At 36.9% G+C, this 16200-nt stretch overlaps 1 protein-coding gene across 1 annotated transcript in view; it reads right to left on the reverse strand.

The window, feature by feature from the left end:
• The window catches only part of IMMP2L (inner mitochondrial membrane peptidase subunit 2), a 415275-nt gene that overhangs the window by 271442 nt on the left and 127633 nt on the right, over positions 1–16200 (reverse strand). The gene's annotated exons all lie outside the window — the stretch shown is intronic.

Genomic DNA, 16200 nt, shown 5'->3' on the forward strand with positions numbered 1-16200 from the left:
TAAACCCATCCCAGAGTGTTTTTACTTACAGACACAGCTCTAAAAAACAGAGAGATTAAGCTGAGTTAAAAGTTGAAGAGTTGCAACCATGTTTTATAAGCATAAATTAGATTTTTAAAAAATTATATATGCTACATGATATTATACAGATGGCATATCAGACAGAAGTTATTTTTAATCTGTGGTTGTTTTCATTTCGGGGCATATTTGGTGTTTTATTTTTTAGAAGACAATTTTTTTATCAATTTCCATACTTAGTAAAATGAAAACATAGCAAACATATTTATTCCTAAAGCCTTGAGGTCATCCTGACTTTGCCAGCTGCAAGAGAAACTCACTCTAGGCAAAAAGCTGAAGTGCTTTTAAATGTAAAATGTGCTCGCTTTCACATGAGCAAGCAGCCTGCAGGTAAAAAATGCCTGCCACAGATTCAAAAGATAATGGTGGGATTTCAAGCTCTCTTTACAGAATATTTGTAACTATATTTGTTGATCAGAGGACCACTGAATATCATAACAAACAGTATTATAATATGCAATAGACACAGATGTGAGAGCTGACAACAGGATGCCATTTTCTTGCTCACATTTTTTTAAAACTAAAAAATGTAACCTTTTCCTCTCATAGCTGAGTCTATGTTGGATAATTTATATTTAGTGAAAATGCAGAAAAAGGGGTGGGGGAATGACAGAATAATGATATCACATAGCTTAAAGAATGCTTTTGGCCTGAAAGCATTAGGCTATTTTGCAAGAGTCGCCACCCTAACTGAGCATTGCTGGCTCCAACTGAGTGGTTCTGAATCTGAAAGCTGTCACCATGTAGATTTCAGCCTACATAAAAGTAGACTGAGTGGCACCATCACTGAGGAGACAGTGTAGATAAAAGCCTAACAAGCTTCTAACTTAATTGAGAATCTCTAAAAACATCTAATATTTCTAGTAAACAAATGGAGGCAGAGGGTTAGCAGAGAGAATGTACAGCCATTAAATACTGACAGACACTCCTGGGTTTCTATGCTCAAGACCTCAACATCACATGGTACTTCATTTCCAGTTCTACATCACTGAAAGACTTTAGTCTGCAAAGATGTAAACAAAACTTTTATGTCATCAAAAGCCCTTTGAACTTGTCAGTGTAGCACACACATTTTTAATGTACATATCCACTAGGTTTCACAGATTTCGCCTACCTGAAGGGCTTGGGTTTTTATCTCGAGCTCCAGCAAGAAGGTACTCCAAAGTTTTTTCAGGCATTCACTATTCTTAACCAAACTTAAGATTTCTTCATTCTTTAAGTTGTATTTTTAACATCTATATAGTTAGTTGAAGAAAAAAAGAGTCTTTGGTATTTATGGCATAATATTATTTTTGTTCACTAATACTGGGAGAGACACCAGGAACTAGTAGATATGGCTGCAAATCAGAATATTCCAATAATCAATTCATTTCATAAGTCCGGCTAAACGCAATTGCTAGAACTATTTCACCCATAATTTATTGCCTTTTTTTTTTTTTTAGCAGATATGAAAAAAATCAAGAAACCCTAACCACTGACTGAAAACTTAATGAGTAATTAATGACTATTAAATCCAATAATTGATATAGTTCCTTTAAAACTATCTGGATAAAGAATGAAAACACACATTCAAAAAACAGGTAGTCCACAAGTAAACTGCTAAAAATAGTGAATAAATTTTTAAATTTAATTAACACTTTGGAATATATGCCTTTATTTCTGGATACCAAATATTCTCCTACTCATTGGTCAGACCTAATGCTGGGAAACATCAATAAGTAATGACTCTCCCAGGTAGAAACCAGCTACATGGGTGGCTCACTACACTAAATTCAGGGTTAGTTACATATGGCTGGAGCATGAATTCCAAAGAAGATTAAATGTCTCTCACTATTGATGAAGAGGCTAGCACGCAATTTTATTCATGGTCCTCTCTATGCACTTTTGCTATTCAAGCAGTATATTTAATCCTTGCATGGTTCAAGAAGTCCAAGACACACAGCTGGAAACTAAGCAGCTAGACAGAAACAATAAAATATCAAAGGTACACTCAGGTTAGATCACAGTCTTCTATAGAAGATCTTTACAATATGTAAGAAAAGAAATCTCTACTAGGTCAACATTTTTCACTGACTTCAGTGGGACAGCATTTCATCCTGAAAAATTAACATTAGAGGAATATACAGTTCCCTGGTTAGGTAGCCCAGGTTCTATACAGAGATCAATTCCCCTTTGGCTACCATTCCCTGTTACATATGCCTCCTAGCAAAGCCATCAGTAAAAATGTCTGAAACACTTTACTTACTCTGCCAAAACTGCCAAAACTGTATCTCTTTTCCCAAACCCAGCCAATTCTTTACACTCTCCAACCTTCCAAGCCCTAAGAGGCATCATCTTCCTAAAAGAGCCAATCCACACCACACCAAGCAAATTTAAATCTGTATTTTAAAAGCTGATCTCACACAAACCTCAGATCATTTTTAAAAACAAAATATTAAACACATTGAGTATTTCTTCATTAGAGACCACAAAATTTATTCTGATCTAAATCAAAGTATGGAAGGAATAGGAATATAGGAATATAGGAATATAGGAATATAGGAAATAGGAGTATGTTTACTAAGAGTGAAATTTGTCTCATTTAAGGTACCAGTAAATTATCCATATAGCCATGAACAACATTGTCCTGGCCAACTTAAAATTAAGGGGTTTAGTTCATTCCAAATAAGGAACCACAGTTGCTAGGTTGTAAATAAATCCCAAGGGAATCAGAGTGGGGTTGTATATTTTCCCAGAGTTATTTTTAGCTATCTATCATTAAAGAAGGCCATTACTTGGACAATCAGACCTGTAAAGGCAACAAAATGTGGAGGAGGAGAGCATGGAAACATCACCCTCCCTAACAAGAGCACAGTGCTGTGTAATGAAATGGGCTGGCACATTTTGGCGCACAGGCTTTTGAAGCTGTTTTCCTCTAGTCTACCCATAGACCACAGAGAGAGATGCTGAGCAGCCAGTGAGCTGCCTGATGATCAGGGGCAGAGTGAAGCACCTCTTATGTCCTTTTCTTAACAATGTCCCTACATTGTCCAAAGGCGTGGGGTACAAACATCTGACATTTGCAGAGGCTGGGATACTGGCAAGCACAGCTGGCTTGTTGCTGGGGCAGTGAGTTCACACAAAAGAGGCCATCATGCCAGTGGGTAGGGGAGGGAGGACAGGGAACAGCAGCTGTTCTGCTTCAGCAAAATTTTACAATTCATTAGATGAATGCAAAAAAAAGCATATTATCTTTGCTCTCAAGGGGGCAAAATTCAATTCTTCCAACACTGCTGAGTAGCTCTAAGATGTGGCACACCTAAACTAATGAAGTCAAGAAAACTGTTGCATTTTTTAAAAACCACATTATCTACACTTGGCTAGTGATACTTTGTATCACTGCATAATTACAGGCCTATAAAATCTCCATTAAATTCACACCAGTAAACATTTCTTTGAACTGAGTGAAATAAAGCTTTTTGATGTATGCTATTCTCGGCATTTATCATAAATATTAGAAATACATTCAGTAAATTAGATTGCAAAAGAGTAGTAATTCCAAAAGAATCAAAGTAAGAGGATGTTTAATTGCCTGAGACCAATAAAGGAAAAATGGTGGCAGAATCAATTAAAAATATATTAAAGAACTGTATTTTATGTGGCAGCAACCCACCTTCATTTCAGTGTATACTGACTTGGGCTTTATAAGCTTGCTAGTTTTACGTTGGGTATAGTGGGATACAAAAATATAAACTACAGTCATTGCCCTATGGATACCAATATAGGCTAGAAAATAAAACCAGCAAAAACCAAAACACCCATAAAATATATTATACACTTTTTAGAGGGGATAGAATTTTTCTTTAGAATCGCTTTACACCTTTTCTCTCACCACAAAACCTTGACTTTAAGAATGAGAAGCACCAAAATGCCTGTTTCCTAAAGCAATGAATATTTAAAATGTTCCTGGAAGGTCATGATCAATGACAGGGATCATTTGCAAGTGTCACATCTTTCACAGTCTCTTCTGCTTTAGAGACCAGAGAACCTTATCTCTTAATTCCTCTATGCTGAAAAAAGGCCTTATTACAAGCACAATGATCCATTCAGAGTGCTACTAGCTGTAAAATAGTAAGAACAAAGAGGAGTGGAGGACCTAGGAAACCTGAGTTGGTTTTTTTTTTCTTTTTTTTTTTTTTCTGGTGATTGGGGCACAAAACCTTTGGTTTTGCACTTTTCTTGAACAGATGCAGACAGATGTTTTAATTTCCCGGAGGATGTTAAGTCCATAGACTCATCTTCATTGTACCACAGTCACAAGCTATAGAATTTAAAAATTCTGGCAGATCCTTCTCTGATCTCTCCCTTAAAATATTCAACACATACAAGATGGAACATTAAGAGTTAGTGCAAAGGGAATAACCTGGAATCAAAAGGCTCCTCACATACATTTTCATGATATCAACTACAGATGGCAACATCTAGTTTCCAAATTCTCATTTATATGAAATTTGAGGAGTTGGGTTTTTTTGGGTTTTTTTTTAAGCCAAATAACATGACATTTAAAAATCAGAGCAAAAATCATAGGTAAAGATATTATTTGTAAATGTATGAAGATACATGATTATTTACATAAGCACACATGCATTCAATCAGTAAAGGTCCTGTGACTTTATCCAGTAACAATATATCTGCAAAATCATGATACTTAACACTGAATACACAACCTTCACAAGGAAATATTCACAATTAAATGCATGGAGGGAAAAACAATCAGTTAAACAACTGGTACATTTCACAAGCTGGAAAAGAGGACACATTTGAGAGAGACACAAGTATTCCTGAACTATTCATGCAAATATTAGAATTCAAAACAGAAAATTCCAATATGAAAACAAAATAGGAACAATAAGCTAGAGTCAACACAAGACTTTCCAGTTTTCTTGAGAGGGAGTATGACCATCTCCAAGGACACAGCAGTCTGCATCCTTCCTTCTGCCCCTTTTCCTCTCTAACAAAAAAATAAACTCCTACTCAAAAATTCCCAATATATTCTAGTAGTAAATCTTTATAAAAGATAAGATTATATCTGAAGTCAGTGTATGTTATGCTGCAGAGGTTTCAGCAACCTGTGTACAGAGCTGTGGCTGATACAGTGGCATGCCAGCCACAGGCTCAGCTGCCAGGTACAACTTCCCAGTTCACGAACAGATGCACTGTATGCCAATCACAGAAGACTGATGTCTTCAGGGTAATGTGTGCCCAACATTGCTGTACCACTGTGCTGGCTATTTCACAGGGCAACAACAGTATCACTTCTAGCACAGGAAAACCATTTAGCTCTTCCAGCTAAACATCAAGGAATGCAATTGCAAGACAGAAAGCGGTAGATACTCTATCATAGATAACAATCCAAAGCACTATGGTATCTAATGAAGAAAATGGCCTCCTTGCCACACTGAAACACTGAATTGCAGGGTATATCCTGTTTCTTACTGATAGGAGAAGGAAGTAAGCCCTTTTTTTAGTGTAAAAATATCTTTCCTTCTTGCTCTAAAAGAAATAATTTTTAATTAAATTAAAAGAGTTTACATTTACAAAATTGCCCTCAAATATCAACAAGAAGTAGTAGCATTAGATTTGGTTTAATAACTTCATAAGAACATGTATAAAACATGTTATAACTTAAAAAACTCTCTGGTAAAATATATATATTCATTGTACATATATAATTCAGTTTCCCAAGTGAGAATATTGCAACAAGATGTTTTATCACTGATTGCTGCTCTAATAATATACCAAATGCTAGCTTGGAAATTAAATATTCACAAGAATACAATTAAAATTAAATCCTCACTCCCAAAATAAATCGTAAAAAACCACTCCCGTGATAAATAAAAAAAAATAGTATTCCTGCTGCCTTTGTCCAGTTCTTTTTTTTTTCCCATGTGGTATCTTATTTGTCATATGGAGGTTGCAAAAATACCCTTTTAGAGAATAAATTAGAAAAATGAAGCATAAACAATAAAGCCTGCTCAGCAGTTGTGTTTTCCAGTGCTCTGTAGGATAGCTGCAGGAATTTTCCATGCTGTGAGTGTTAATGAGACCCTCCATAGGCACCATTAATACATAAAAGCAATCACCTATAATTCACCTTTTCAAATCTGCACTTTTTGAATTCAGTAACTAGAGCAAAACAGGTAGAATCATGCAAATACTATCCCCATTTACTGATATACAACCACTAGCCGAAAAGGGGTTGACAACAGAAAAGTTATCACCAGACATAAATGCTCCAATAATCACACACAGAGTCCAGAAGCACTTGGAGGACATGTACAGTTTTGAAGACTAAAAACTGTCCCTAAACATATGGTTTTCCTGATAGAAGAAAACATACTTACAGGAATTACTAATTAGCTAAAACTGGCTGGATTCAAGATGCTTAGGCACTTAGAACAGGATGGGTATCTGACCAAACTCTGTAAGGAAAGCAATCTGGCAGGAAGGAAACACACAAATTTTATACAGTTTATTTCCAAGTTGTCGTTTATCTTTTATAACATTTATTGAAATTAAATTGTGGAAAAATTCCAATTTTCAACATGGATACCAGTAAAGTTCTGGTTAACAGTTGCTAGCATGAGGCAATTGTCACTAACCAGCATCTCACACAAGTAAGTTTCCAAACCAGGTACTGGACCTCTGCTAAGGACAGTTTCACCAAACAGTGAAGGGCTTTAAGCTTTTGGTAGGAAGTCCCTCATCTTTAATCCATTTCTGAATGGCCAACCCCTGGGCAAAGACATGAGTGGGGTCTATGAACCCCTAATACTTGATAAATTTTAAAGTGAAAGAATATTAGTTCATTCTGCCAAAAATGCACAGCTTGCAAAAATGCACTAGTTTCTGTATTTAGTAACTGCAACACACCTGATAGCTATCTTGCCCTCTGATCCCGGTTCAAAGTGGTTTCTCTGTTCAAGGTATTGGGAAGTTTCTATGCAATTTAAACAAATACCCAGAAATGAGATTAATTTCTTTAAACAAGACCTACCTCTTCCACAAAATAAACACTGATTTTTGGTACAAGCTTGATGTAGGTCATCCTTTCTCAGCTGCATTTCTGCTTCTGATGAGGCAAACTAACTCTTGGGTTTCCCATAGTTCTCATTAGTATCAACTGATTCAGGCAGGTCATCCCTTATCAATGAAGTCCTTTTTTTGTACAGTACCAGATAAAAATACTTTTTTGAATAGTACTACCACCTGGATGAGCCCAAGCATGTATTTTGGGCTGCAGATCAAAACTGAACATAGCAAATACATATCAAAGATATGCCTCAAAGCCAGCTTTGCTACAGGTTAGTTATGTCCCTTCCCTACTATTTGTCTGGTTTTGATGCCCATCAGGCCCATTACTGAGCAATTTTAGCATGCTAAGTTATCAAAGGCACTTCTGTTTTGGTGGCCAGGTTAGCTTCCTGACGCCTTAGTGTGCTGCAAGAGCTCATTCAGCATCTGACATGAATTGAAGCATTTGAAAGAGAGTAGTAAGTGAATAGGGTGAAGGAAGGCAGTGGCCAGCAGTCAAAGGGGTTTGACTGCTACGACACTTATTTACACAATGAAATGCACTTCCTGAGCACATTTCACTTGCGCAGAAGTGAAATTCCACTGGCTTTACATGAAATTTTCATTCTTAAATAAAATTACTTCAGAAATACTTATGCAAACACATAACATAAAATAAGAAATGCCCCTCATTAACAGCTCTCCCTAAAACCAAAACATGATGATGGACAAACTTGAGAATGGCAATTTATATGAGATAAATGATTTATAAATGTGACTTGCTAGAAGGGAGTGGGAGGAGCATCATGACAGCAGCCGTTTCCATCTAAGACTAAAATTCATTTTGCTTCCAGTTTTATAGTGGAAAATCACCAGGAAGGAATCACATATTGATATTTGGTAGATTCAGTGAGCAGTTCCTATAACTGAAAGATCATTTCCTCTCATCTTAATTTCATCAAATAACTTAGGAAAAAAGTAAATTCTACCACTGTTCATGTACCCAAACAGCAGTAGCTGAACTGCAGTTTTCAAAGGCAGAAAAGGCTTTATACACTATCCCAGTGGCATGTTACAACACTGCATCAATTACTATCGTAATCTATACCATCTACTACATCTTCTTCACTTACATTTTTTTATAGATCTCTCTCTCTCTCCTTCTCTCTATTTTTAATGAAAAAGTGAAATACTGCTAGCGTCTGCCAGGCAGGAAATTAGCTCAATGCTAAGGACAAGTAAAATTGCACTAATACTTACTAAAAAGAACATAACTATTTTCTGAGTTTTGCTTATTGCTTTTCTACTGTGCTGCATAGACAATTCAGTAAACCAATAAATAAACAAATTTCAAAAACAACCTGGTCCAGAGGACAGCAAATACAAATACACGGCAAAGTCAAGGGAAAAAATCTCACAGTATTTAAATTTAGACATGTCTGCTACAAACTTCCACTTCAAAGCAACTTTGAATTACTGTCAACATCAGTACTACAACTGTTATTACCATGAGAAGCTCATTACCACAGGATGTTTTATAGACCAAAAGTGTTAAGAGGAACAAAAGGAGCCACCAGAATTATTGGAGGGTGGATAATGAATTATTTGGAGGTATTAAACAAAACAATACAAATGTAACTTGTGACTCAGACAGTCCCTGGAAGCCTATCTGTTGGAAGTGAGATTCACCAGGGGAAGAAACACATGATGCTTCTTCCATATGTTGCAGTTTGGGCAGATTTATGTGAGTTTGTTTTGTTCTTAAATACTGTTTATGTCTTTATTCTGTTAAAAAAGTTCCTTATTAAAATTCATTTACTGAAGGGAAAAAATAAATGTGAATCCCATAAAACACATCATCTTCAATGCTTTCTCTTGTAGTTATGTTGGGTTTTCATTGATTGTTAGTGATATGGTACAAATAAGTGGGACATTCTTCTAGTAGTTGACTTTTTTTCCCTTGTAACAGATTCAGTAAATAATCTTCCACATATTGTGACACCGAAAGCACTGGTGCTCTTCATCTGTTATAATATTGTATCAAAGAATTATACTCAAACATCAAAGGCTGTTGTTCTTAAGCCAGATTTTGCAGAGATATTAACTGCTATGGTAGATTAATCTCAATATGTCAAGTTACATGCATGAATCATTAGGTCATATAATGGACATTTCTAAATATCAGCTTTCAGTGAGGTGTGTGCTGATAATCTTCTTTTTCTTGTAATTACCTCCTGAATTTATTTGAACCCATTTATTGCTAATAAGCCAAAATAATTACACTAGAATCAGCAACTTTATGCTAAGTTATAAATCTATTTAATGCCTATGGAACCATATTTCTTGTGTTCCAAGAAAACATACTGGGATGAGTTTCTCAGGACTTCAGTCCTGGTATATAATATATACTTTATACTTTGAAATTACTTTTCATTTAAATTATGACATCTGTGACAGCTGTGACCTACTATGTTGTTCTTGTACTGGTTTTGCTCAGCCTGGTTTTTGGTAGCGGGGAGACCATAGAGGCGGTTCCTGTGAGAACCTCCCGGAAGTTTCCACCATGTCCAGCAGAGCCAATCTCTGATGGCTCTGAAAGATGGATATGCTGCTGGCCAAATCTGGGCCAATCAGAGAGGTTAGTAATGCCTCTGTGATGACATATTTAAAAAGAAAATCAAAACAAAGTCACAGGGTTTTGCTTCTAGTTAGAGAAGAGGAGGTGGTGAGAACATGCGAGGGACAACAGCATGGCGACACCAAGGTCAGTGGAGAAGGAGGGGCAGGAGGTGCTCCAGGTGCTGGAGCCGAGATTCCTCTGCAGGCCGTGGTGAGGACCATGGTGAAGCAGCTGTGCCCCTGCAGCCCATGGGGATCCACAGGGGATGCTGAGATCCACCCGCAGCCCATGGGGGAGGTGCTCACACTGGAGCGGGTGAATGCCTGGAGGAGGCTGTGATCCTGTGGGAGACCCGGTGGAGAGAGAGGGCCCTTGCTTCCAGTCTGGAGCAGCCTGTCCTTGGAGGAGTGCACCCCGAGGAAAGAGAGAGCCACAGTGCAGCAGTTTGGGAGGGCTGTGTGCCCGTGGGAGGGGCTCACGCTGCAGCAGGGGCGGTGGGGCTGCTGCTTGTAAGGGTGGACCCACGCTGGGGAAGTTCACAGAGAACTGTCTCCCGTGGGAGGGACCCCACAGTCTCACAGGTGAAGGACTCCTCTTCCTGAGCAGGGGAAGGAAATCTCGGTGATGAACTGACCACAAACTCCCATGCCCTGTCTCCCTGCGCTGTTGGTGGGAAGGCGGGAGAGGCTGGGGGTGGAAGGTGTTCTAATGGCTTATTTTATTCTCATTATCCTCCTCTGATTCTGTTAGCAATAAGTTCACTTTGTAACTTTAAGTTAAGCCTGGTTTGCCCTTGAAGTGTTTGTCCCAGTCCTTATCTCAACTAATGACGACTTCATCAATTTTTTTTCCCTCTCTGCCCAGGTGTGGCAGGGGAGGGTGAGCAAGCGACTCTCATGGGTGCCTGGCATCGGGCCAGTGTCAACCCATGACAGTTCTTAATTGTCTGCTTTGTCTCTTCAAGAAGAGTAAGTCAGATAAAATTATATGGAGCTAGGAGAAGAGTATGCCATCACAGTGGCCAAGTGAACATTAAGGGACAGAAGGTCCCAAGGCAGAAAGGTATGGCAGGGCAGAGCAGAGCATGCCAAAGGAGCAGGGCACATGCAACCAGGCATCAGAGAAGAAAGAAAGGATCAGAGATATTGATTCAAAATTTTCTTAATCCGAGAAAGTCAAGTAGTGGTTGAAACCAACCATGAATGAAGGACCTACTTTCAAGGACTCACTGTGCATGGAAAGAGTAATATTGAAACCTTGCTTATGTTGTTTTGCCTAAGCTAGCTATGTGGTGGTTTTGGGGTTTTTTTTTCCTCTATCAGTAATTACCCACTATAGGCTGATTTATGACTTTAAAAACTTTTTGGTCTTTTTCAGGAGCACCTTATAAAGAGATGGTCAAGGCAGATTCTCTTCAAAGCTCTTGCCTTCTCAGGGAACCATGAGAGCACACTAGAATTCTGCATCAAGCCTCATTTTAATAATATTTCAGTATTATATTTTTATACCTTTTGTAGATTTACAATTTCTAGATTTACACAATTTACAGAGATGTGCTTTATCTAGGGATTTAGAAAAATATATAAAGATAATTTTAGGTCTGTAAAAGTTCTGACAAATCTTTAGGTAGATGAGAAAAGACTTTTTAAATTCATTTGACACCTAATATTTGTGCCAGCTACTTACTAGGGAGCATGATTTTCAGTTTATATTAAATTTTCTCTCTTTTTTGAATTTGCCCAGTAGGGATTATGTCTGTATCTGATTTATTGGATCAATGCTGAATGACAAGAAAAGATAACATATATTCATCCAAATTTCTATTATATTCAAATGAAGTATTATAAAAAAGTTATTACTATGAGTAAGATTATGATTATTCTTCCCAGACAAGATAGCATTCAGATGGATAAGACATAATACAAATGCCACTTGAAAGCTAGACAGAAGAGCAACAGTAACCTACACATACCACTCAAAAATACATAGCAAACAGAGAGCATCTCAAAATGACAAATGCATATAAAGTATACATATCTGGTGTTCACTGAATAACTAGAGCAAAGTATAAGTAAGGGTCAACTTTTTAGCTCTAAAGGCAGAGTTTACTCCAGGAATCCTCAAAGTAAATCTGAATCTACAAGGACTTAATCTGGGAAAATAGGTTAAGAACAGGCAGTGTTACTATATTTAGGCACAAAGGAAATCTAAGAATATGCACACATGTGAATCCCAACAGAGAGAGACCAATGTCAAAAAATAAAATAAAGAGATTGAACACACAGATAGAATGTTTTTGTCAGTATGTGAAATGACGGAGAACTAGAATGATCAAAAAAGCCATAAAAATCCTTCTGTAACAGAATAATCTACTCCCTAAGTTAGAAGGACAAATGATCTTTTTTTTCCATCATTTCCATTAATGGTAGAAAGTGCTAAAAAGGGAACAATTTACCTATCATACTGAAGTTTTGTGAACTGTGTTTATTGTTCACAAAATGCTCAAAAATGAAAAACAGCTGCCTAGACACTTACATTGTTATTAAAATGCTTATAACAGACTGAAAAAACACAATAGTTTTGAAGGCTCTCTGGCCAGATGACCAGACCTTCTAGTTTTGTGGTCAGCCTCAAGCATTTATCTGTAGATTTTGGTTCTAGTCCTGTTTTGTTTTCATCCTTCTTTTCCTTGTATTTCCCTAACAGTTCTTTAATTTGGCCAATTTGGTGCCCAGCTCTAACAGAGTAAGTTATCACACAGTTACATAATTTTTCTTATCTGTCCACCAGTCTCCTGTCCAATTTGTAAGGAAAAAAAATCTCAGTCTTACCAATTCAAATGTAGTTTAGTTCAAGAAAATAAGGATTGTTCACCTAAACTAGTATCCTCTCTGACAACAGCCAAAAATATTTAGTGAAAAGCATAATATGTAGCTGTGTATTCAAACTACCCTAGAAAATTTTTGTAGCTTCAGGCAATTTTCAGTCTGAAGAAGCCTAAGCCAAAAGTGATGTATCAATAGATAGATAGATGGATAGATTGACAGCATTTGATTCACGAAGTAAAAAAGGAATCAACTCTTATATGATTTCATTGCCTACCTCCACAGATCTACCTGTCTGAAAATTTTCTTTTAATCTGTTGAACAATTTTCATCTAATTTAGCAGAGGAGTATGAAATGTCAATGTATTAAGTTTCACGGTGTTAAGCTTTTTCAAATGTAAGGAAAATCAGCAGCAGGGGAGACACTGAAATTAAATACCCTCATGGGAGAAGACTACAGAATAACTAGAATCATTCTATGTTCCACATGGATTCTTCTGGGGCCAGAGGAGCCATGTCATAGTTCCTCCCCTTTGGGTTGGAATTCACATCATGGTGGTGGTGGGTATTATACAATGTGTTAGATGGAAACTATAAGTATTATAGCAGTTACAATGCAGTGGCAACCAGGGAAAGACATGGAGTTATTGCTGTGGGAGATGGCAGAGAAAAGAATTTAGAATACTGCCAAGGAGAAGGATAAGGTGGGAAAATGGAGAGGAAGCTGAGATGTCTAGAGGGGTATATCGTAACTTTGCAGGAAATCTGGCTTCTGTGTGACACCTGAGTGCAAAATACCCCAAAGATCATCCACTTAATCCAAAGTGGAAAACGTAGAACACATCAGTGTTGAAAGGAGAAGGGAAGGGCAGCAAAACACAATGTAGCGATGGCAAAATGGAGAAAGCAAGAAGTCTATACAGTAAGACAGTTTGAGAGACACATTTCTCTATTTGAACAAAAAGTCCACAAATTTAAGTTGATGTAAAAGTATTTAAAAGGCAAATTCTTCAAGTTCAAGTTTTAGCACTACTTCCTGACAATTTTCAGAATAACCAAAGAAACCTCAAAAGCCTTAAATGCCAGCTAAAAAAACAATTTTTACCCATATTACATTGTTCAACAGCTTCCTGTCTTCCCCAGCATAAAACACAACTGTAGCCCTAACTGGCTCCTCTGCCCACTCCTGGAAACTCTGTGTGGCTCCTACATAAGAGACCATGCCAGAACATATTTATTGCCAGCTTTCAGTACTACAGAGAACCTGGGAAACCCAAGGTTGAAGTAGAAGGAAGAAATGCTGTTCACTCCAAAAATTAGAATTTGGATAGAAACTCCTTGATGGGCATTGCCTGTCAAAGGCATGAAAGGCTTGCAGCTGAAAAAAGAGAGAGCACAGACCCTCTGCTTTGACAAACAAAAAGCTATGCACGTCACAGTGCTTTTTCTAGAGCATTCATAAAACAGGCTGAGAAATGGACAATCAATTACTTGAAAAAGCAGCTTGGAGGAAAGGATATTCATACTGTCTTTCAATACATGGAGAATCAAATTTTGCTGTCATTAGCACAGGAGGTCTTGTCCCTTAGATGTGGACAGAATTCCTGACAACATACAATATTTGCTAGCTCTACTAATGTCTAAATTACTCCTCCTCATATTATGTTGCACAGCTATAGGTACTATACATAGCCCTGTCACTATTGTTGTTGTAGTGCCTTAGCCAGCAATTGATTCCACACCTTGTAGCCCAAACTGTTCCATATGATTTTTACATTTTGACCATTGTTTTCAGCCTGCTATTTCATTTCATTTCATGCCAACCTGTTTTGACCTTTAAACTCATCAAGAGAACAAATGAATTATTAAGCCATAAGTCACTGTACTGTTCTTTTTAACACCTAATTTTGTGAATCACTTTAAACTGTGATGGGTTTCTGCCATTAGCAGCATATATCCAAAAGCCAAGAAGGGCAGAATTTTGAGTGCAACTGACTCACCTTCAAGATGTTTAATTTTCAGAAAATGCTGCTTTTATAGTGAAGCATGCCCGTAATCCTTCATATAATGAAAAATACTATCTCAAACTTCTCATTTCATAAATAACATTCTATATCTAAAGAGATACTTTGCTTTTAATATTTTGACCTATTCACAATGTATACCTAGGTTACTAAAGGGCTTCAGCTGTAATCACAAAGCTGAGTGTTCCAATAAGAAGCGACTCAAATGTGGAGTATCAGCCAATGAAACTACTTGTGAATTTCACATAATAACATTAAATATTATCACTGATTTCATGACACATCTAATGATCAATATTAGGAAAAGAAATCTGACAGAACACTTCAGTCAAATTTTTTGAGCTTCAATAGATACAGATGATAAATTTTAGCTATCTTTGCTTTCTCTTTAATGAACCATGAGTATTTAAGTACTGAAATAATTTAAATATACATTTTCTTTTATCAGAAAGAGGCTATTTTCCTAGCCAGTACTTCTTCAAACAAAACAGTATTTAATATTTTTCATGGGTTAAAATATTTTTAAACACACTGAGTAAATAATTCAAAGTTTTACTTTTAAAATTGCTGACATACATATCAAAGGTGCTTTTCTTACAGCTATCTGTTTGAGTTTATTTACTGTGATTTTAAGTGATACAGACAGGAGGAACTGAAATCTCATTATTACCTATGGAATATCTGCTGCATTTTGGAACTCTGTCTCTTATCTGACAGCTCCTACTGCTCATCTTGTACAAACTGGGCTGACAGAAAACCAACTGATTCTAAAGATTAACTTCATGACATTCAATTTTTACATGCTAAAAGACACAGAAGAAAGTTTCTAAGATCATCTGGTAACACAAATTGAATCCTATACTAATCAACAATAAGACACTCAACAATTTACCAGATTTTTGATGAGATTTTCTTCACCTTTAGCCAAATAAAAATGCACCTTTACATAATTCAAGCCATTACTTAATTGGTTTTAAATTATACCTCTCTGTTTTATGCTTGCTTGTTTACATCATGTTGAATTAAAAGAAAAGCAATTTTATTCAAAACCAACATGTATACCGTAGACAGTTGTTTGCTGGATTTCATAATGAACAGCATAGAAATTCAATATAGGCTAACTAATAGTCCATGCTTCCAGTTTCTAGGTAATTGCTGCACATTCAGAACACAGTTTTCTTTGTCTTCCTATATTGCTATTTACAGATAATAAGAGTTTTTAAAATAAGGTGCTTGTAAGTTTTACAGTCATAAATACCAAAGCCAAAGAATAAGGTCCCATTGAAGAAAAACTTGTGATGCAGTTCTGCTCATTGGAAAAATGGACCCTTTCTGCGTTTCATGTTATGTAGTACACAAGCAGATCAAAAAGAATTTTGCAGTTTTCCTTTGGTCATTTTATATACACCAGAATATTTTATAATATGTAGTTTTCAATGACATTACTTGAATGCCTGAAAGAGACAACTTCTGACTACTTAAGCAATTTCTTTGGGCTGACCCCAGCTGAATGCCAGGTGGTCACAAAAGCCACCCTATCACTCCCCTCCTCAGCTGGACAGGAGAGAGACAATACAATGAAAGGCTCAGGGGTTGAGAT

Source organism: Coloeus monedula, assembly GCF_965178545.1.
Source record: "Coloeus monedula genome assembly, chromosome: 4".
NCBI classification, from domain to species: domain Eukaryota; kingdom Metazoa; phylum Chordata; class Aves; order Passeriformes; family Corvidae; genus Coloeus; species Coloeus monedula.